Raw genomic sequence first — 24312 nt, forward strand, 5'->3', positions numbered from 1 at the left:
CTCCAAAGATAGGGGAAAGCCCTCATCTCAAGGAGGTAGCTCATAGGGAAAAGATCAACAGGAAATATTGGGAGAATTCAACCACATCCACACCAAAAAACCTGAAGCTCTTTGTTATCGAAGCCTCTAGATCACAAAGCTTCTTTTCCTCTTTGGGAAAACTTTTCTTTTAGGGATCAGTGTGAGTATCCAAGTAAAAGGTGTGCTGGCAACGCAAGGTTAGTATAGTGAAACTTGCCCTCAACACTAGTTGCTAGTGTCACAGTCGTGCTAGTCCTGAAATTAGGATTTTAAAACTTACTTCTTCAGGGAAGGCTCAAGGCATGTTTCCATTAGTGTTTCAGGGAGGATCTGAACTACATATCAATATGGGTATACTGCATTATTTCCAAGTTTCGGGCACTTCATAGTATGACACAGGGAAGTGTAGGAGGCATGACAAAATACTGTGTAACACTAATGCCTTGTGTGATCTTGAGACTTGTGTTATATTCCCAAACCTTTATTATCCACCCAGTTCCCTGGATTATACTATTTTCATGAATCACTTATAGTTTGATATTGGGATCTATTCTATGGAACTCAGTTCTTATTGGTTGCATGCATGCCTGTTTTTCTTTTGAAAGGTTAGCTTAATTTCATTGATTTCGGAAAAAGATTTTTTTTTTTAGCTTTCTATCATTTTAGTTGGTTAGTTATGTCATATTGGGTTTGTTATCTAAGCATTTCGTTTCTACATTGATTTTCTTGTGTTATAACAACATTAATACTTCTTGGTTTTGAAAAAAGACATATAGTCACTCTTTCCTTGTAGAAACTCTTATTCATTGAATTGAAATTGAAAAGAATTTTTTTTGCATGGTTTGAGTTGGAGTCTTATAAAATTCCATATGTCAACACCCCCTCTAAATACATTAATCAAGTTCACTTAAAATCAACCTTGTAATAAAAGTAATCAACAAATCTTTTTCAGGATACATGCATATTAGTTTAGGTTAGCGTCTTGGGATAGGTTGTTGTGAGTAAATTGCCCAAGACTGCAAAACTTGAACTAGTGTCATTAAAGAGATAAAATCTTGTTGTACTCACATCTTATGGGACTTCTCCTCTAACAAGGGAGCTAAGCAATAGAAAAAATCGAAGTGTGAGAGAAGGTATCTTGCCTTCGATTGAATTTCGGTGGGTATACTCTGTACCGGGATTCCCTTCGGGGGTATCAAAGCTGATTCAAGGACTCAAGTGTCCTTCCCACACAACATATTGTCTATGTTTTTATCTCCCCTAGTGGTGTCTATCATTTGAGGTGACCATAGTGACCATAATTTTAGGGACAAACAAAAGTTGATTGGGCTAGGTGAAAGGACAAGCCTACTCCATCTTTGGTTTGTTGGGAGGGTAATTGTCCTCACAAGAGTGACTAGCCCCTTCTTACCAAGGTTTGGGAAAATATCAAGAGTAATCACAACTATTGCATTAGACCGACTCTCTCTTATATCCCTCCGACAATGGGTTTCATCTCCAACTAGTTGTGGCTATCAAGCATAGTATTTTTCCCACGTTGTTTGCTAATTTGTTTTACATATTTTTTATGTTCAGGTGTGGACTATTTGTTATCGAGACTATAATATATATCACACTTAACTTTCATTTTTTTTAAATATATCTTTCACTGTGGATACCTTCAACCCTTTTCACTGTCTAGGCAATAACAAGGTCTTCTTCCACTAACTTTGAAGGAACTTTCAAGATTCAACGAATTAGATTCCCTCTCTCCACAAGGGATTCAATCTCCAATATCAAATACATAATCAAACAACACTTCCCAAGAGACTCTTTTACCACAGTACTTCTTTCGTAAAGGTGTCTTGCCTCACCTTGATCCTCTTGGACCTATTTCGGTTCAGGTTGCACCCTTGCTTGTTATGTCTTCTTTGGTTTCCACTTCTAATATCTCGATGGTGACTAGTGGGTCGTGTTATTTTGTGGACAAATTTTCTCCACCTTCACTTCCCACCTACAACCAGCTCAACAATGTTGATTGGTTATCCTACTACTCATACTATGCCTAGTCCAAGCATTCTGACTACCCCTACTATGGGTGGATTTTAGCACCTTCCTATTTCCACCCCATTTGTGTCAGCTCTTGGAACTTCAGCTATCAATCCTATCAGCATTATTAGTATGACTACCTTCATCAATTCCTTTGGTTGAAATGCCTTGTTAATTTCTAACCCCTAGGAAATTACGTTTCGGGGGAATGTTTCTAGCATGTACATACCCATTGGGGGCATGAAAATCCCCATACCTCCTATGGTACAATCTGGTCATTCACTGATAATATGTTCCCTCCCGGTGGACATCCTAACAGTGGTAGTCCTACACCCACTGTGCCTTATGTGGCAAACATTATCCCTCAACCTGGTCCTGTTGTATCTATTTCCCCCCCTCAAAATCCATTAAGTCAAGGGGGAAACTTCTATCCTAGGGGAAACAAGACCTTGTTACCCAACCTAGTATTTCATATGGCCCACCACTTTATATGACCTCAAGTCCACCGCTAGGAAACTATTATCCATTGCAACCTGTGTACCCTACTAAAAACCAATTGATGGCAAGACCCTCTAATTCCTCAGGCCATCTTGCTCTGCCCTGGTGTAATTCAAGGGCACATACGCCTTTGAATTTCTTAGCTACTATTGAGCATAGCCCAACATGGCCTAGATTTTGGTAAAGACTCTGCATTTTGTGGAGAAAAGTGTGCAACGAAGTATGTAGTAGAGCAACAGAATGTGAAGTGGACTGCACAATGGAGAATTTTGAATATACCACATAGTGTAAGGGCTTCGAGGTGGGTCGAAGCCCCTCTTTTTTGTAAAATTGCACTATTTTTGTAAGGGATCAATGGTTGTGGACCATAGTTTCTTGTTTTAGGGAGTCCATGGTATTTGGACCATGGTATTGTAATGATGTAAACCTTTGTTGTAATAGTATATATATGGAGAATCATCAAATATTTTGATCTAGATCAGTGTTATGGTTGAATTATTGTGATCTATAATTTTGTAGCTAATGAGAGGCTCTACAGCTGAGTGCGTAGAGGCTTGAATCTACAGCTGAGTGCACAGACAGCCTGTAGCTTAGTGCGTAGGCCAATATATGCTTGATGTACAAGATTTATTATATTAAGGAACACTTCTTGTGGATGTAGCCCCACATTGGGGTGAACCATGGTAATTTGGTGTCTTCATGCATATATTTTCTTATTATCTATTTTAGAGTTGCAGTTGTTACAATTACATTTAATTTCAGTGTAATGATAGTTTATGGGTTTAGATGGCATGTTTAAGTGATTGATGTAATGTGGCGAAGTGATTTATGAATGTTTAGAATAAATAAACATAATAATACCACATCCCATAGTCCCTCAAGGCTACAAAAACTTGGTTCTAAATCCTCCCATAGTCACTTTGGGTGAGACAATGATCTGCTTGCAGATCGTTGACGAAAGTTCCAGCGATTGAGTTTTTTCTTTATGCGCAGTATAGATTGAACCTAGGTCAGCCCAAACCAAGTCAAAAAATGGTTCCATTGCCAAAAACAGGATCTGTTTGAGTAATATGTGGATGTGCAACTTGTCAAAGAAAGAGATTCAAGATTCGATAGAACTAAAAGAGTGAGGATTTGTGACGCAAGAAAATAGAAAGCCTCGTCTGACATCTAAAGCTTGGTTACAGAAGTATATTTTCCAATATCAATATGATATTTTCTTCGCATATTTTCCTTTTGAGCTATATGAGTGGATATCGAGGTCGATTGAAAGGAAGTGCTGTTTTAAAGGTTCACGTTAGAATCAACTGTATCCTATAGCAAATCGGAACAACGATTCTTCAAGGGCCCACGAGGTAAGTATTCGAAATCTATGAAACTTTGGATTAAGATGCTTCTGTGTGAAAAGGGCATTTTATGAATGCAATCAGATTGCTAGTTTACTTATGTTTAGAAGAATATCCAAACAAGAGATCGGAGTAACATGAAGTGGAAAAAGATATAGAGTAGATATCAGAAAGAGACCTCATGGACAAGACCCGAAGACTTTCATAAAGAGTGATTATAGCCCTCTTTTGAGTGAATCTGAGAATGAAGAAATCCCCCCTGATAAACCTCAGCCAACTTCCAGTATTCAGCCTTCCAGCCTAATATTTTGTAGAAGCCAGAATCTAGTAATAGCCAAGGTGTTTTTTGCTCTCCCCCTCCCCCTCACCCTCCAAGAAGAAGTATGGCTGACGATATTAAGCTACCTGTTTTCATAACAACTCGATTGGATGATCTAGAAAAATTTTATGAAGCAGTATGGACAATGAAGCTAATCAACGATGAGAATGTAAAGAAAGCCCAGCTCGCTACGATGTTTTGAGATAGAGCATTAACATGGTATATGAAGTATTCAAATAATCAAGAAAAAAAAATTCATATATTAAAACAATGCTCATAAGAGAGATTAAGAAACCAAAGTTTGAGTAATAGTGCATCACCGAGTTGAAAGAGATCAAACAGACACTAACTGAGTCTATTTGATAGTTTGATTAGAGATTTAAGGTGTTATTGGATCAAGTAAGCTTTGACATAGCTCTGCAGCAACATCAAGAATGGTTTATAGTTGTGTTACTACCACATAATAGATTTCCATTGACACAACAAAAGATAGAAGGTTAGGCCGAAGCTCTACAGATTGCGATGAAATTGGAAGCTTTGCCTATAGGGGATACTAATGCAAACATGTAACAGATTCAGAGTCAACTGTTGAACCTAACCCTACAGATACAATACATCAAGAAAATCAAATAAGTTAGAGAATCAATATGGTGTAGGAAGCGCAGATTGGAGGACCATTCTAAAGAAAAGTACCCTATCTTCAGAAATTACATGGCTAGTGGGGCATCGAATCCCTTGAATGCAGGATCCAGCCTGTGGTGTAAAATATGTAAGACTAGAGGAGAAGATCGTTCAGAAGACTATTAATTGTTACAAAAATATGTACACACTCCAATATATATACACTACAAATTCTATAAACAAGTAGGACATGATGAGATTAATTGTTGGGCTTGCGAACTAATGATGGAGTACGGTGCTAACACTTATAGAATGAAAGAAGAAGAGCATGGACAAGAGGAAAATATACAACACATTGGTTGAGGAGTTTACCAAGGAAGAGGTTGAGGTGGTGGAGTCGGTCAAGGGCGTGGATAGATCATTTGCTATAACTACGGCCAGCAAGGTCATTTTGCAAGAGACGTCCAGAATTCCACAATGACATATAAGTACTGTAAATCCTTTAACCATGTAACTGAAGAATGTCCTATACTTAGGGAAAAGATGCAAGAAAAAAAGAATCATCATCTGACATAGAAAATTCAAATGATAAATGTTGAAAGGAGGACTGACGAACCTCGAATTAGTATTGTCACTAGAAGTGGAGTTGCAACTGGTAGTGATAAAGCAAATGAAAAGAAAGAATCTAAAAGTGCATGGGTCAGAAGGAATGCTAAGAAAGTTCCTATTTTTTATATTCATAAAGAAAAAGAAGTATTTATGGAAGAAAAGTGAGGTTTTATGGATGCTAGAGCTTTGCCATCTACTGCACAGCCAAACGCTAATCATAAAAGTAATTGCAACGTGTCATCAACTTTGATAAATATCCGAGCTCTATCACAAGAATGAGCTCCAACACAAGACCAGGTTTCAAAAAATCAAGCATGTATTTTAAAGTATTTTCTATACACTTGTATGAAATTGTTGAGAGATCAAAAGGTTGTAAAAGTGCTTCAGGAATTGATAAATTCCCATGCATCTAAAGAAACACCACAAAGTGAGACGCGTACAGTCAATAATTTGCATCGATAGAAGAGAATCGAAAGATAAATGAAGCCTAGTGCACAGATAGGAGAGTATGAGATGGATCAAATTATTCTCGATCTGGGGTATAATGTTAATGCCTTGACAAAGTAGACATGAAAATTAATGGGTAAGAAGAAGCTACAATGCTCACCTATTCAATTAAGGATGGAAATCAACAAAAGATCTTCTCTCTAGGAAGACTACCAGGTGTCACAGTGGATATTGAAAGATTTCACACTACTACTATTTTTGAATTAATACAAATCGTCGATGACATTAACCCTTATCCTGCATCACTTGGAATTGACTTGGATTTTGACAATTTGTCCATAATTAATCTGAAGAAGAGACAAATGATATGTGAAGGAAACAATATGAGAGTAATTTTCCCTTTGGATCCATCAAAAGGAGAAAGATATACAAAATGAATTAAAGAAGAATACTATGCAGATGACATACATAATATCTATCAGATGACAACAAACAAGTAGGATTGTGCCAACCCTACTACAAAGGGAAAGTTGAAATGGAAGCGTGATAGTTCTTGTACCTCAGACTCAAAAGAAGAATTGGAAAACTGACAGAATATACTACATGAAGTATCCATAAGGCATTGTGCAAGAATTACCAAATTAGTTTGTTGTATGATATTTGAGGTATGTAACCTGCCTTCTTATGGTGGCTTAGGTGATGTAAATACTTTTCTTAATGATTATGAAGAACACGTTCTAGAAAATCAAAGGTTGCTAGTCTTGGATATAGCCCTGAAATCTACTCGTGTTATATGGTGGAATGCACACAAGAAGAATATACGAGGTTGGAATAAATTTCGAAGACTGATGTGGCTAAGGTTTGGACAGATAGATACATAGATAGAGATAAAATATGATGGTGAAGCTAATCCTAGGAAGCATATCCAGCTATGCACTATAACATGGAAGGAGATTCCACTACAAGAATGGATACATGGATTCACTCATACATTAAAGACAATCCCTAAGAGCTGGTACCAAGAAACAGGGCTTCAACATAGTACCGTGGACTCGATAGACATGGTTGATGGCTTCCTATTAACATTCAACTTTGAGGATGATTATACATACATAGATTTGGCCCTTTAGGCCACTAAGAAGAAAATATTTGAGAATGTAACCCCACTGAAATGGCAGCAACTTGATTGGGTTGCGCAGATAGAAAATGCACTGGAGTGCTATAACCTTATTGCAGATGAAGAAGAATATCCTTGCAACATTGACATAGGAGAATCACAAGGATACTATGAAGTAAATGGATATGAGTTAGAGACACCAGACATAATGAATCCACTGAAGACCAAGAAGGTTTAAATGGCATCAAAAAAGAAACCCAAATTTGCAATAATAGGAGACTAATGGGATGAAGAGACAATCACTAAAGTTATAGAGTTACTTTATGAATATCAATAACTGTTTCCCACCAATTTTTCAAAAATGAATGATATAATACAATATCTAGGAGTCATGAAGATTTCCCTTAAGCCTGATGCAAATCTAGTCAAACAAAGACATTACAGGTTGAACCCAAAGTATAATGAGAAAGTAAAAGTAGATCTTGATAAGATGATAAAAACATGAATTATTGAACCTGTAGAAGAATTAGAATGGGAGAGTCCTATGGTGGTGAAAGAGAAGAAGACTCGATGAGAAATTAGGATCTGTGTTGATCTGAGGAAGTTGAATGATGCATGTTTACATGATCCCTTCCCTACCCCTTTCATAGATCAAGTTCTAGATAATGTAGGAGGTAAAGAATCTCAATCATTTATAGATGGATTCTCAGTCTATCATCATATTATAGTTGCACCTAAAGATTGGCATAAGACCACATTTGTTATAGAATGGGGCTCATATCAATACACAGTAATTCCTTTTCTATTGAAAAATGTCCCTGCTATATTTTCTAGGGTGGTGATCACAACTTTTAAGGAATACATCAAGAAGTTTTTAGAGGTATATTTTAATGATTGGATAGTAATTGGATTATTGATAAAACATGTTGAAACTTTAAGGCTTATGCTCAACACATGTAGACAACATCAAATCTCTTTGAACCTAAATAAGTGCATATTTTGTGTACCTTTCGACATATTGTTGGGACATATTGTTTGTAAACAAGCACTAATGGTGGACACTGCTAAGATTGATATCATTGTGATCTTACCTCCACCTAAGACAGTAAGACAACTTCGCACTACGTTGGGACATACAAGGTAATACAGGAAGTTCATTAAGGAGTATGCTCAGATCACTACACCTATGGAGAAGTTATTGAAGAAGGATGTAACTTTTCAGTGGCATGAAGAATGTTAGAAGAGCCTTGAAATATTGAATTGAGAAATGGTAATTGCACCTATACTAGTGTTCCCTTATTGGAATAAGGAATTTTGTGTCCATGTGGATTCCTCTTGTATTGATTTGAGAGTGGTACTCGCACAACCAGGGGTAGGAGATATTGATCATCCTATAGCTTTTGCAAACAGAAATTTATCTAAAGTATAAAAGAATTACACCACTACAGAAAGGGAAGGACTGGCCATGATATATTCTTTGCAGAAGTTGAGACACTATTTTCTAGGGTCACATTTTAAAATGTTTACAGGCCATTCTGCACTGTAGTATTTGGTTAATAATCCTGTATTAGGAGGAAAGATTTGTAGATGGTTACTGTTATTCCAGGAATATGAATTTGAGATCATTGTTAAACTAGGGAGAATGAATGCAGAACCTAACCATCTGTCAAGACAAGAAACAGGGAAGAACCAACCAACATAGAGGATAATCTCCCTGATGTGAAGTTATTTACAATCAGAGTTGCAGTTGACCATTTCGCATATATCATTTAGTTTTTTACCATACGAATGACTCCTTCAAAGTATGCTATTCAACAAAAGAAAGAATTAGTGGTTAAGGCAACTGAATTTTCACTAATATTAGTTCACTTATATAAGACGGGACCAGATGAGATACTACACACCTTTGTTCCTGAACATGAAAGATATATTATTCTAGCAAAGTATTGTGGGGGCATAGCTGGTGGACACTACACAAGAGTACTACAAAGGATTACTTCCAAGAATGTGATGTGTGTCAAGAATAACGAAGTCATCCAGAAGAGATGAGATATCATTAGTATCACAAGTTAGATTGTAGGCCTTTGACAAGTGGGCCATTGATTTTGTTGGACCCATCAACCCACCTGGAAAAAGGATTGTTGCATGGTACATAATTGCAATCACTGATTACTTGACAAGATGGGATGAAGCACAACTAGTAAGGGACTGCGGCGTAGAGACTGCTTCGAAGTTTATTTTTTAGTACTTATTGTCTAGATTTAGATGTTCAAATATTTTGATGAGTAACCAAGGTTCACACTTCCTAAATAAGACTATTGAAGCATTGAATCAGGAATTCCAAGTTTATCATTAGAAGAGTACCCCTCATCACCCTCAAGCCAATGGACCAGTAGAAGCATTTAATAAGATTTTGGAGAATGCACTTACTAAGGTATGCAATGGGAATAGAGATCACTGGGACCTTAGAATTTCAGTAGTATTATGGGATTATAAGACCACGTGTAAAAAGTTGACATGTTGAACACCTTTCAAGTTAGTTTATGGGTAAGAAGTTGTGATTCCCATGGAATACATTGTGCCTATCTTGAGGATTGTAACTTTTACATATATGGCATACCCTAATATAATGAAGGAAAGAATGTTGCAGTTGTTTTCTTTGGAGGAAGACAAATTTATAACAGGATCCAATCAGAAGGTATATAAAGCAAGAGAAAAGGTCTAGCATGACATACATATTAAGTAGAAGAAGTTCCAGGTAGGACACCTTGTTCTCCTCTATGATAGTAAGTTTCTAAAATTTCCAGGAAAATTAAAGATGCATTGGTTGGGCCCATACATTATCAAGCATATCATTCAGGAGGTGCAATTCAATTAGCAAAACTAAATGGAGAATTGGTTCAGGGAAGAGTAAATAGGTAGCAAGTTGAAGTTGTACAGGGAAATCCCTGCCCTTACAACTTTGCTCTAAATAAGAAAGGAGAAAATTCCTAGTTCCACGTATAGTTGAAAGTGAGCACTAGACTATAAACTACATTGCAGAAAGAGCTTCAATGTAGGAAGTTACTTCGCTACAGTCTGGATTATTTTGAAGTTCTTAGGAGCCTCGACATAAGAGGGGTTGTTTGCTACAATATGGGATGTGTCAAAGTTCCCCAAAAAAATATGACCATTAAAAGGGAAATTTCAAAGTTAAAACACACGGGAAGTTTCATTTATGAGGACACATTGACAAGATCTAGAGATAAATATGTAATTAATGAGAAAACTTTGAACACAATCTAAACTAATGATGAGGTTAGAAATTCATATTTTTATAAAACTCTGCGTCCCAGCTAGATTTGGCACTTTTCTGAATTGAGAATTTGAGTATTGCTATTGTGAAGAAGTTGAAATTTTTTTTGCATGAACATCCTAACGACTGAAGAATTTACTCGTATATTCAATGAGTAGGGCTTAGTCAGGGTCATGGAAGCAGCAACTGAAGTAGTAGTTGATACACTCACAACATCATCAGAGATTCTCGCAACAAAATCACTCGCAACAATGTCATCATGCACATAATGGAGATCCCCGCGAAAGAAACTAACCAAGGAATAAAGAATGAAGAAGAAATAGGACAAGAAACCTATTGAGCCTAGACAAGTAAGATATAGTGAAGAAGAATCATAGAAATTCTAGATCGAAATAGATGGTGCAATGTTTCCATTGCCTCTACCACCATATAGTCCACCAAAGAAACCAGATGAAAAACTAGTGAAAGAGTTGAAGGATGCAAAGTATGGCACCTTCACACCCCTATTTCCAAAGTCAGTGCCATTTGCTGAAGAAATCCTTGGGAAAATTCCACAGTTGAATTTCGCGGACTATGATTTCAATGACAGGAAGAAATACTTGTAGTTTTCACCAGACAAATACTTGAAACGAGTGTACTACCCTGAGATTTATGTGTCCAGCTTAGAATCACAAGGGTGGGCAGCTGGATTGGCTCAGTCAGGATTACTGAACATGTTGAATTTGCTGCACTTCGACAGAAGTCTAGGGAGCACAACCTGTGTGAGACAAATGCTCATGATGGTGCATGATGGTTGCTTTTGTTTGGGGAAGAGGATCCCTATAGACCAAATTCTCATATGGAGAATCATAATATTGTCGTATCAAGGGTGGAACCCCGCAAAATAATTTGTTGGGAAATATTAGGATAGAGAAATAGCCAAGAACATAAATAAGAAGTTTGGAATGACAAAAGGGAAGCAAGGTTATGATATCAATTTGATCAGTGACTAGGAAGTTCGCTCGCAACACATACACTGGCTGGGAAGATCATGAGGACGTGCCAGGCTAACGAAGTCCCTGCATTGGTGGTTTCATTAGCTGTGCAGTGTGCTAATGGGGTTCAGGACAACTGGGTCACATATCTATGCCATGAGTTCTTGGACGATTGCCGCGAGGTCTAGGAGAAATGTACTACATTTCATTACGCATGGCTGATTTTAATAATTGTGATGCTAGCATGGAGAGAGCCAAAATATTCACACTTCCCTCTGATAACTTTATATGTTTTTGAAGCCACATAGTATGCCTCACTATGGTATACCACTAAACCATCACGATCATAGGAAAATAAGATGTTTTCGTGCTATATCATATGGAATTACACATGGTGAACCAACACCCTCACCTTTCATCGAGCCTATATGAGAAGTATAGCTCTGTTGTGAAGTTTAAGGTTGATTTCCACAAATTTAATATATAAGCTCGCATGAACACAAAGAAGACACGGCATCCCCTACCATATTTAAAAGTTGATCTATTAACCAAGATACAAGAGTGGCCCACGAAATGGAAGACAATGTTGGAGACATAGGCAGAAGATAGTCCGATAGAGGAGGACACAACACAACACAGGGACACAAGTGCGAAGGATAAGGATGAGATAAAATCATAACATGAGGAGAAACATGACGAGGGTCACCAAGATCATCCTGAAGGTCATGAGAAAAACAAAGAGTCTAAGAAAATAGAGCTAAACCCAACTGTTGTGGAGAAGAGGAAGGCGGGCATCGAACTTGCCATAAGAACCAAAAATAAATAGAAGGAAGATAAGACTAAGGACATAACACTAGTGGTCCTCACTGAGGGGGACTGGGATCAAATTGGAGATAAAATTTAGGAAGTGACAGAATCATGGAATAAGTTAGAGGACCAGTACGACACACTTCTAACAGGTGTAGGGGTCTGCATCACAAAACTTAAAATAATGGCACAAACAGTTAGACAGCCAACACAGGTAGTGGAGAAAATTGGAGAGGAAAGGCCAATAGAGCCTACACTTGAAGCAATGATAGCACCAATACGTTTCGGAGCCCTACAGTTTGACTCCACTGAGGTCCAATAGTAGGCTAAACAATGGAGGTATGTCAACATGAACATCACACCAGTACCATTGCCAAAATTACATAAGATGGATATGCAGATAATAGATGAGCTGAAATTGTGCGAACAACACACATCGTAATTAAACATTCAGGTAGAAAGAGTGTGAGCTTTGCTACAGCAGAATCTCAACCAAATGATCCAAGTGAGGGATCAGGAAATATAGCAATAGTAGAAGCTGAAGGAAGTGGTTGAAGCAACATGAAGAGAGTTCTAAACCTTGATGTACAAGAAGAGGAACCAGTGGAGGACAAGGTCATGAAGCTCGACCTTGTAGTGAAAGGATATAAGGAAAAAGTTACCGAAGTATAATTTTCATATGAGATGAAGATTAGTGATCTATAGATGAAGCTACAACCAACCACACCACATGAAGTGCGAGAGAGGAGGGAGACAGATCTGAAGGCTACAATGGTCGGCATCTCCATAGTAGTGGAAGATTGTGGAAATCTTTTCAATGAAAGCTTACAGATTTGGACTTCACTACAAGAATATCTAAATGTGTAAAAACTTCAAGAAGACATTCAGCGAAAGTAGTAATAGCTAGAAGAGATTTAGAAAACTGTGAAGACCATACCAATCTTGCAGAAGCTCGCTAATATCAATGAGGGAAATTCCCTCCAGACGAAGATAGAGGAGCTAAGGAAGGAAGAAAAATTTTTGACAGAGAGAACTAAGCCATGGCAGGATGAGTCTCTCCAACTGTCCCAAATAGTATATGAGAATCTTCAAGAGCTTCAATAAATGGAGAAAACTATGGTGCAGAAGGCTATAGAACCTATGACAGAAGCACTGCTCGACGAAGTGTACAACGAAGAGAAGCGGGTCACAAATATTTTGCAACAGTTCAAAAGTGCCTACAATAGCATTGTAGCAAAGATCAGAGCAAAATCAGCTCAGTGACGTAGAACGAGTCACGTGTGAGTGTTGGGGGCCTATTGGGCGTAGCCCAACATGGACTAGATTTTGGCAAAGACTCTGCATTTTGTGGAGTGTGCAGCGGAGCACGCAACAGAGTAGCGAAATGCGAAGTGGACCACACAATGGAGAATTTTGAATATACCCTATGGTGTAAGGGCTTCAAGGTGAGTTGAAGCCCCTCCTTTTTTCAAAAGCACACTATGTTTGTAAGGGACAATGGTTTTCAACCATAGTTTCTTGTTTTAGGGAGTCCATGGTATTTGGACCATGGTATTGTAATGATTTAACCATCAGATGTAACAGTATATAAAGGGTGAAATAATAAGAAGAGAATCATCAAGTCTTTTGATCTAGATCAGTGTTATGGTTGAATTATTATGATATGTAGTTTTGTAGTGAAGGAGAGGCTCTACAGCTGAGTGCACAGACAACCTCCACCTTAGTGCACAAGCCAAGAAATGTTTGTTGTACAAGATTTTTATATTAAGTAATAGTTCTTGTGGACGTATCCCCACATTGGGGTGAACCACTATAATTTGGTGTCTTCATGTGTATATTTTCTTATTATCTATTTTAGAGTTGTAGTTATTACAGTTACATTTAATTTCAACACAATGATGATTTATGGGTTTAGATGGCATATTTAAGTGATCGATGTAATGTGGAAAGGTGATTTATGAATTTTAAGAATAAGGGAAAATAATAGTACCACATCCCCTAGTCCCTCAAGGTTGTAGAAACCTGGTTCTACATTCTCCCATAGTGACTTCGGGTGAGACGACAATCTGCTTGCAAGTCATTGTCGAAAGGGCCAGTGATTGACGGATTTGTTGGTCTGCATTATAGGTTGAACCTGGGTCAGCCCAAACCAAGACAACAACTAATTTAGACATCCTAGATATGTACAAGTTAATGAATGTCCCCATCAATCATAACTTACTTTGGCCTCTAATCCCACATAAAATTCTTGCAAATATCCCGAAGTTCGAAGGAAAATAGGGAGATGACCCAGCAACACATGTTACAACTTCCCACCTTTGATGTGTATTAAGATCTATGATTGGCGATAATATTTGGCTCAGAATCTTCCCCTACACCTTGACTTGAAATGCTTCCAAGTGGTACATTGAGTTACCATGAGCTTTACTAAAAAATTTCAATTCCCTAGCTATGGAATTTATAAAGTTCTTTTAGTTACCTATCTGCTATTAAACCAAAACAGAACTTCTCACTACCTTTCACCATGATACTTCCACTCATATCTATGATCACATCCATGAATGGAGACATCAATGGAGACTTTTCAAGGCCCCCAATTCAGATTACCTCTTATCAGACTGGTTGTGAAAGTCTCTTCTACCTCCCATGGCAAAGGACATTTCCATGGTTGGCATGGTTATTGAATATCAATCTATCCAACGTGCCAAACATTTAGATTTGATATATTTGTAATATAGCATGCTATACAATTTTCTTCATAATGCCCCTAGAACTTCCAATTCTCCCGCTACTCAACAACCTAGTGCTCATGTTGATGGTATCATGGACACCACCTTTGGGTCTACTATAAAACAATTGAGTGGTAAAGTTTCCCAATGGTTTTTTGTTGTTGATACCAATCCTAATACCCAATATGTTGCTCCTCCAATAGTTGTGATCAACTCTATGCAATCTACAATACAAAATCCCAATGGTAAGAACAAGAGGAATAAGAAAAAAAATTGCTTCTTCTGAAGAGCAGCAAACGACCCAGAACCACTGAAATTAGAAAGCCAATGCTAAATATAAAAAAGGAAAGGATAAATATGTCAATTTAACTTGAAAGATATGCATTTAGGACCATTTGACCTATAAATTTTCTCATCTCCAAGAGTGCACATGCTTCCTTGCATAAAAGGACTTCGGACAGAACCTCCACAAGGGGGGAACAATGTTTCACATCCCCTTCCATCTAGAGAAGGATCATCAGCTATTTAAGCCTTTGAAACATATTGTTTGCACACACGAGCCAAAAATTGCAGAAATCATGTCCCAAACGCTTCAAACACTACATCAAGCTTCATTCCACTACCACCCAATGATCTACATATCAAAAGGCCTATCACTGAACCTGTGATTCGTCCCCCCAAAGGGACCCTTCACCACATGGCACATAATACATTTTCACACAATACATAGAACTATATTATTGAAGAATATTTGGCATAAGCAACCACTGCTATGTCTGGGTTTGAAGTATTACAAACTTTCACATCACAACGGAAAGCTTTGATTTCATCCATTGGTGGAATCAATCCTCAAGATGCCAATCTAAAAAATTTTTACATGGAGAAAAGTAAACCTTTCCTTTCCCACCAACTTGCATTCCAAGTTCAATTTATGATGAAAGGAAAATCCATTGACCGCACCATCATTGATGAAGATGCATCAACCTGTGTCATGGCTACTTCTTGTTGGATCATGTTGGGTTCTCCCACTCTCTCACCACCGTTAAATTCCCTTAAATATTTTGATGGTCACACTTTCATCCCAAAAGGATACCTTTCCAGCTACCCCATCACTCTTGGTGGGAAAACTGTAATGGTGGATATTGAAGTCGTAGATCACCATCTAGACTACAATATGATTTTGGGTTGTAGTTGGGACTGCCATTGTTTCATTAGATTTCCAACTCATCCTTTTTCCTTCGGATGGGAGAATTGTAACTATGGATAAACTTCCCTTCTGCACCCCTGATTTTTCCCCATTACCAAGTGGAAACGTTCCCTTATTGGGTGACATACCTAACTCTTAAGTCAGTGTTGGTACCAGTCTTCTAAAGGGTTCCTTGCTCTTAGGCTCTTTTTCTTTTGTGTTTCCCGAGGTTCCACTAACTGTGTCAATGGTATCTACTGTATTCAATGGCCCAACGGATCCTTGGATCCTCCTGAATCCTTTTTCCACTGATTCCTATGGAGAGCATATGCCTCTATCACCAATGAAACTTTCTTATTAGGATATACAATCTGCATATGATTTTTTGTCTACTTTGGTTATGACTGTAGGTACCTTTTCCTCTCCCATCATCTCTCCCTCTACTCATCTACTTAATGAAGTATTACCATGTGATAAGGCTATCATGGAAATCATGTCTATAACGAGTGAACCTAGGATGATTTTCATCCATGTGTCTCAATCTCTTACCCATCTAACTTGAATGAAAACCCTCTAGAAATCTTGCCTCTTGATCAACCTGAAATTTTTCCTTCTGCCTACATGACTATTCATGAGATCGATGTGGAAGGTAAATTAGGTAATATTTCAAATAATTTACTTATCAACATCTTAATGAAGACATGTATCATGGAAAACATTTAGATTGGAGCTAAGTGCACTCCCAAGGAGATTGCAAGCTTCACATTCATATTTAAGGATTTTTGCGATGTTTTTTCTTGGTCTTCTAAGAAAATTCCTAGTATAGATCCATCTATTATCGAGCATGAGAGAAAGAGTTATGTGAATGATAAGCTCATCTGATAACAACTTCGACCAATCCACCCTTGAAAGAAAACTACCATCAAGAAAAAAGTCGAAATTTTGTTGAGTGTTGGTTTCATCTATCCCATTCCCCTAAAAAAATGGGTATCTAATATGGTTCCCATAGAAAAAAAACAATGTACCATACGTGTATGCCTCAATTACCATGATTTGAACGTCGCTTGTCACAAAGACAACTATCCTACCCCATTTATTGACCAGATCATCGACGATTGTGCTAGATGTAAATCATTTTCTTTTATGGATGGCTTCTCGAGTTATCACCAGTTCGCTATCAAGTCAATTGGCCAACATAAAACTATATTTATATGTCCTTAGTGCACCTTCACATAACGTAAGCTTCCATTCGGTCTTAAGAATGCAAGTGCCACTTTTCAGAGGGCCATGGACTATACATTTCATGATATCAAACACATCATTCATGCATACTTGCATAACCTTCCTTCTCATTCAAAACATCAAGAACAACACCTAGCTCATCTTAAAGCTATCTTTCTAATGTGTAGGTTCTAAGATATCCATTTGAATTTGCACAAGTGCATGTTCATTGTTGAATCTGAGCATCTATTTGGGTTTATTGTTTTGAAACATGACATTCGGGTTAATCTTGATAAGGTTAAGGCAATTACTCTATTGTCTGCACCACAATACTTACTTTAGCTCTAGAGTTTGCAAGGGAAGGAAAAATGTTTATGTCATTTCATTGTCAACTATATCAAGTTAATGAAAGGTTTTATGTGGTTACTGAAGAAAGGAGTTCCCTTCTTGTGGGATTATCAAGGACAAAGAATGTTTGATGCTTTGAAAAAGGCACTAAGTTCAACCCTTCTTCTGAGCCCTCCTCACTGTTCACATAAATTTTTATTATATCTTGTAGCCTCGCTATTGAAAAATGCAACAATAAATTCTCAATTTGATTTTGCCTTGATTAAATTGAGAAAATTAGAATTTGCACATCAGTAGACAACATGGATCCAGTTAAATTATGTGACATGTCATGTGTCACCTAGTTTACTCAATAATTTCAAGTTGGAGGAGTTAGAGTTTATTTAAGCATGTTTGATTGCTAATTTGTAGTAATCAAAGTCAGTTATCTCAAGTTGTTTTCAGTTAAACTAGTTCCAACTGTTGGAGGAACTAGTGGAAGGTCAATTGTGTAGTGGGACTTTAGTCAAACTCAGTGATCATCCAATTAACTAATTAATCAACCCAAAATAGCTAGTGCATGCAGAGAATTCAAGTTACCCAATTGATGTGGATATTCCAAGGTAGTGTAACATCAGTTGTAGACTATTCTTGAGTGTACAAGTGTTGCATGAAATATGTTGATCAACATAAGGAATTTTGCAATCCATTTTGGATAAATTCCTAAATAATAGGGGCCAAATTTCTCAAGGAATTATGCAAGGAAATAGGGGCTCAAGCAGAGGTAAAAATTGACTAAGTCTAGGTCAGAGATTCTCTGTGAGTAGAGAGATAGGTTATGCACTTGTAGGTTGTGCTCAGTTGAGAGAATAAATTGTAATACATCTTTGTTCATCATATTAATGCAAGCAGGCATTGGAGTTTTTAGTAGTTTTATTTCCTAGGGAAAAAATACTACTTACATGTGTATGATTTCTTATTGTATGTCTGAGATTTTTGTTCTAAATTGTGAATTAATGCCTACAGAGAAGTAGAGTAGGTTTGTGTCTTGTGATTTTGATTAAGGCTTCATAATCACTTGCAAATTTACACCATATTTTCTACATGGTATCAGAGCTAATTTCACATTAGAGTAGGAATTTCGAAGTTGTTTCTCAGGAGGTTCGAATTTGGAGTTCAGTGAAACAAGATCTCTTTAGAGCTGAGAAGATGGCCTTCATTGGACTAAGACTAGAGTATGCCTTGGAAGGAACCTCTAGTTTTGTTTCATGGAAGGATCACATGGAGGTACTATTGGATGACAATGGATTTCTAGAATACATCAAGGTAGATGTTGCAAAAACACCATATTTTGATGCCCATAACCTTTCTTAGTGGCAGAAATATGTATCCAAGGTGAGGAGAATAATATTTTAGGGAGTATGAGATCAAATTGTCTCAAATATACACAGAAAAGAAAATTTGTTTGCAATGTGGAAATCCCTGAAAACGTTGTTCGAGAATAATAGTGACCACCAGAAGCTAGAGCTCAAGGATAAACTTGAAGTAACAAGATGAAGAAGAATAACACTACTCTGAAGTATCTAATCAAGTTCACACAATGTTGTGATAAACATGGCAGAGTCGGTTTTAATGTTTCTAAAGAAGACTTGGTAATCCTATCCCTTCTAGGTCTTCCCAAGAGTTTGCATAACTATCAAGATTTGGTGAACGGGAGGGAGAAAATACCAAATTGGGAGCACTTATGGTCTGATTTGGTATAGGAGGAAATAAGGTAGAATACAAGAGATGAGACTTCATCCAATGGTGAGGATGAAGAAAAATTTGGAATTGGATGGGAAGGAAAAGAATGGAAAAGGGAAGAAATCTCAATCCAAACCAGAATCCAGTCAAGGGGGCAAGAAGAAATATTTGTCCAAAATTAAATGCTTCCATTGTCATGAATTCAAGCACTATGCCACGAAATTCCCACACAAAAATGAATAAAAGAATACCTTATGAGGAGTAGCAGGTGAAGCTTTGGCTTCAAATTTCAAGCTTGAATTTACCCTTATCTCATGCATGGCCAACACAGTAATTGGGAATGTGTGGTACTTGGAATCAGGTGCATCGTTCCACATCAGAGGGTGTAGAGAATTTTTCAATGATATCAAAGAAAAAGATTTACAGATGCACGTCGAGATGGGTGATAATTGAAGGTAAAACATGATCGAGATTGGTATAGTCACCTTTTAGAGGGAGTCAGGCTTCCCTCTTAGGCTCAAGGATTTCATGTTCATTTCGGGCCTAAAGAAAAATATCGTCTCTATTGCAGTTTTGGAAGACCATGGTTATGATATGATCTTCAACAAAGGAAAGGAATTCTTGAGACACATAGCCATGGGACAAGTGAATTAGGTCGAGGTTCATGTGAATAACTTGTATAAGCTAGATGTGGAAGTTTGTGTAGCATTAACCACAAAGGTGAAGAAGGTGCAGAGCCACAATGTCAGCGAACTTTGGCACAGAAGACTTGGCCATTTGCAACATGGCACCCTAAACATTGTGCAACATATAACCACAAGCCTCCCCAAATGAGCACTGGAGTAGCAAGATGTATGCAAAGGATGTACTTTGGGAAGTACACAAAATCCACATTCCATGATTGGGACAAAAAATCGCATGCATTCCTTGAAAGGATCCACTATGATGTCTATGGACCTCTCTCGATAGCCTCCACTTCCAGACACAAATATTTTGTCATTTTTATTGATGACTTCTCACAGAAGTGTTGGATCTTCTTCATGTGAAAGAAATATGAGACACTCTCCAAATTCATAGAATTGAAGGCAATGGTTGAGAAATAAATATGTAATAAGGTGAAGTCTCTGAGTGATAATGGAGGTGAGTACATGTCGAATGAATTTAAAAATTTATGTGAAAAATAAGGCACTGAAAGAGAATTTACAGCACCCCACAACCCATAGCAGAATGGGGTGGCTGAGAGAAAGAATTGTAGCATTGTGGGAGTAGCGAGGGTGATATTGCAAGACCAAGGCCTACCTCTGCATTTGTGGGCAGAGGCATGCAACACAATAGTCTATTTACAAAACCGGAGTCCTCATTGGATTATGGACATGATTACACTGGAGGAGGATTTCTTGGGGAGGAAGTCATATGTGTTGAACTTTAGGATTTTTGGAAGTGGACTGAAGACTAGAAGATAAATAATTTATGTGTTCGAGAGGGATTTTCAAGGTAAAGCAGGTAGAAGATGGAAGCATAAATAAGTATAAGGCTAGATTTGTGTCCAAGGGGTACTCTCAAATTGAGGGGATTGACTATCAGTAGTCTCATGTAGCAAGGTACTCATCCATTAGATCAATTCTTGTTCTAGTTGTGCAGATGGGGTGGAAGATCCACTAGATGGATGTAAAAACAACATTCCTCAATGGATTTATTGAGGAGGAGGTGTACATCAAGAAAACAAAAGGATTTGATACTTTTGATCAAGAGTCTCAAGTGTGAAAACTCAAGTGAGAATTATACAGTATCAAACATGAACCCTGTGCTTGGTACACCAAGATCGATAGCTATATCACTAGTTCAGGCTTCACCAAAAGTGAGCTAGATGCAAACCCTTATCATATATTGTTAGAAGGTAAATTACTTATTATTGTCTTATACGTTGATGATTTTATTTTAACTGGTGATGAGAAGTTGTTTAGATCTTGCAAGGAGGATCTTGTAAGGGAGTTTGAAATGAAGGACATGGGTCTCATGCACTACTTCCTCAGGTTGGAAGTATAGCAAGACGATGCAAAATTGTTTGTATCTCAAGGAAAGTATGAATATTAGATACTTCAAAGGCTCTGCATGGATAGTTTCAAAACCATGGAGACACCTCTAGCGATCAACTGGAGGAAGGAGGATGCCACTTCAAGTGAATAAGTGGATGATACCATTTATCGACAACTAGTGGGTTCACTAATGTACCTTATGAACACATGAATAGATATGTTCTATGTAGTCAACCGACTGAGCCAAGCTATGGTTAGTCCAACCAAATTATTTTTTATGGCAGCTAAGAATGTTCTATAGTACCTCAGAGGCACTACCAAGTTTGGACTATGGTAAAGATAGACAAAGGGAGTGAAACTTTGTGGCTTCATAGATGCAGATTGGGTAAGAATTCAGATCGAAAGAGAACATTAGGTGGATTTTTAGTGTTGTGTCTTGATTTGTTTCCTGGTAAAATAAGAAGTAAAGATTTGTGGCGCCCAACTCGACATAAGTAGCATAGATGGTTGCAAGTCAAGTAGCATGTGATGTTGATCCAGATTTAAATAGGAATGCAACAAATTATAGACATAACCATAAATACCGAGATGCAGCAAAAATAATAATTCATTTCATTTAATGTAAAATATTGAAATATGCTTACAAACAGAAGTGGAATTAAACTAGCTCAGGCGATGGTATCTTTGTAGAAATTTTGAATAATTTAACACATATTCAATGGAGATTATCCTGATCATGTACTATTGCAGAAAACATACACAATACATAAGCTCCTCTACGTTGATCATAAATATAGCAGCATCAATAACAATAAAACATCAAGAGCATTCACACATTAACACAGTATGTATCCCGGGGAAAGCATCTCGCTAAAAACCCCAACTATCTGTATATTAATGATTGAGTCATGTAACATTACACAGCATAATACTTCTCACAAGTATCTCCACCTCTGTTACACACAATACAACTCAGATCTGATCTCCAAATCTCTTCCACTGCTTGCATGCCTCCACTGCTCAATCCCTGCTCAAGAATTGATGAGAATGGCTCACCAAACTCGTTTTTCACCTGCAAAATAGTCACTCCCCCTTTGTTGGACGTGAGAACAAGATATAATGTGGGCAAATACGTGAGAAAACTCATTGGCATACTCAATCCCTTGATTGTGCAAGATCTGGTGCACAACTATAGTCACAACTGATAGCAATCTGATTCTCTACCACCTGTCCCTGTTGAACTGAACATGCACTGACATGAAACTGAGTTAACTGATGTATTCATCAGTTGTATTATGAGTTAATAACTTATGAATTAATTAATAACTAATTCACCCAACTCATCTCTAGTCTATTTTCCAGTTAGACTAAATACAACCAGTTTAACAAAGCTAAACTGAACACAACTCCATCAACTCCACAATCAACTCCACCAAACTCAACTGATTGAGTTCTAACTGAAGTCATGCATGCAACAACTCAACTGACTCATAAGAAAAGCGTATTTCCTTCTGACAGCTGCATGTGCCACCTCTGTAGCTCAAACTGAAGTGCTCCAAGAGAATAAGATTAAGTTTATAGTCCAAATATTATTGCGAGATAATAATATTTGACTTTTCTATTTTTGACAACCAGTCTAAAAATAGACTTTGATCACTCACACTGTGATCACTCACACTTTCATCAAAATTAGAAGTCCATCTATTTTTTCCCAACTTGATTAATCATCCATAAACAGCAACCTGCAATCCATAGACATGATCCATATGTCTAAAAATAGACATAGTCTAAAAATAGACTTGCGCCAAAAATAGCCTGCGGGCCCACTTAGTGAAGGCGACTCTTTTCACTAAGCTCCATCATCTTGTTGCAATCTCAACACTCCCTCTCGACAAGATATGGATTATCAGCAACCCCTATCCTGCCTCGGTGGTACTCGAATTTTCTCCTGGTGAGAGCCTTCGTCAAAATATCAGCATCCTGATCCTCTGTTGGAATTTACGAAAGTAACATGATCCTCCGCTGCACACAATATCTGATATGATGGTACCTGATGTCAACATGTTTAGATCTATCATGAAATACAGGATTAGCCGAGAGTTTAATGCAACTCTGGTTATCACAGTAAATCACAGTAGGATCCAAATGAGAACCGAACAAACCAACTAGGATCTTCCTCATCCATATAGCCTCGCATGCAGCCAAACTTGCTGCCATATACTCGGCCTCGGCTGAACTGAGTGCCACGGATCTCTGTTTCCTGCTGTACCAAGAAACTGCTGTCGATCCAATACTAAAGACCCCTCCTGATGTGCTCTTTCTGTCTGTTGGGCTCCCTGCCCAATCTGCATCTGTGAAGCCACATAGCTTCACCTCATCCTCCTGTCTGTACCACAAACCATATCCCGTTGTGCCTCTCAAGTAGCGCAATACATGCTTGCCCGCCTTCCAGAAGAGCTTGGTAGGCTTAACCATAGCTTGTGAAAGTTGGTTAACTGCATAGCATATATCAAGTCGTGTATTGACCAAATACATCAGCGACCCCACCAACTGTCGATAAACAGTGGCATCCACTTCTTCTCCCGAAGTGGCATCCTCCTTCCTCCAACCTCCAGGAAGAGGAGTATCAACAGGCTTGCAGCCATGCATGTTGCACTTCTCCAGTATCTCCCGAGCATACTTGCCCTGAGAAACAAATAGTCCACCACTGCGCTGCCATATTTCCAATACTAGGAAATAGTGAAGGAGGCCCAAATCCTTCATCTCAAACTCTGTAGCAAGATCCTTCTTGCATGACAGTATCAACGGCTCATCACCCGTTAGAATCAAATCATCAACATACAGTACAATGATAAGCAACTTATCCTCCACCACAATCTGGTATAGGTTCGGATCCGCCTCGCTCTTGGAGAATCCAAGTCCTGTGAAATAGCTGTCTATCCGTGTGTACCAAGCACGTGGTGCTTGCTTCAACCCATACAGCGCTCT

This window comes from Pinus tabuliformis, chromosome 5_2 (genome assembly GCF_031772625.1).
Source record: "Pinus tabuliformis cultivar Carrire ecotype Pingquan chromosome 5_2, CPIR1, whole genome shotgun sequence".
Taxonomy (NCBI): domain Eukaryota; kingdom Viridiplantae; phylum Streptophyta; class Pinopsida; order Pinales; family Pinaceae; genus Pinus; species Pinus tabuliformis.